Raw genomic sequence first — 943 nt, 5'->3', positions numbered from 1 at the left:
GTCGAAATTCTAAAAGCTGAATGAGCAACATAATTTTTTTATTGGTTAATATAAATAAGTTATTTGATAAGAATTGTGTGGCTGATTAAAAAGTGTAGTTGCAATCAACAAGGATTAAACTAAAGTTCTAAAGAAGTTTTAAAAACCCCATTCACCTCCCTCTTGGGAGTTCACCTTACTTTAAAAATAAATGTCTTCTTCTTCTTCTTCTTCTTCTTCTTTTTCTTCTGCTCTTCTATCTTCAATGGAATACGCTAAGTGTATAATCTTTAAGTCCCTTCTGGCTTCCATTTCAGTCCCCTTATGTGTGTGTCGATTTATAACTAGTTTAGGCACTAAATACTCACATAAGATGCATGTGCTTTGTTAGCATCAAAATAGGGATTGGACTAAAAAAGTCAACAATCTTCCATTTTTTTGATGATGACAAACACATAAGAGTAAAATGGATTAAGTCTGAAAAGGCTCCTCCCTAACAATATGCATAATTGAAATATAGACAACATAATACAAACATATTCAATAAAGAAGACATTACAATTTAAGTATGCATTTAGTTTTTACATTAAAGCACATTTAAGCTCATATTTTTGCCCATTTAAAATTATTTGCCCCTAAAAAAGATTTACCCCCTTTTGGTGAGAAAAATCATTTATTATTTGGCTTATAAAATTCTCCCCATTTTCGCATCAGCAAAAGGGTTAAGCTAAGTATAAAAACAATTTGATCATTTAAAAGAAATCTTAACTTTAGAGAACTCCCTCGTTTTGAAACATTTTTCAATTTGCTTGGAAAACTCTCCTCCTTTTTGGCATTTATTTTTCATAAAAGCAGTATAACTAACCATATATATTTAAAAACACATGTTGAACATGATCAAACCAGAGACATCCTCAAACCATTGCAATTTAAACATTATATAAGACCCTCTAAATATTGGAAT

This window comes from Malania oleifera, chromosome 1 (assembly GCF_029873635.1).
Source record: "Malania oleifera isolate guangnan ecotype guangnan chromosome 1, ASM2987363v1, whole genome shotgun sequence".
NCBI lineage: Eukaryota > Viridiplantae > Streptophyta > Magnoliopsida > Santalales > Ximeniaceae > Malania > Malania oleifera.
Note: the sequence above shows the minus strand (reverse complement) of the source record.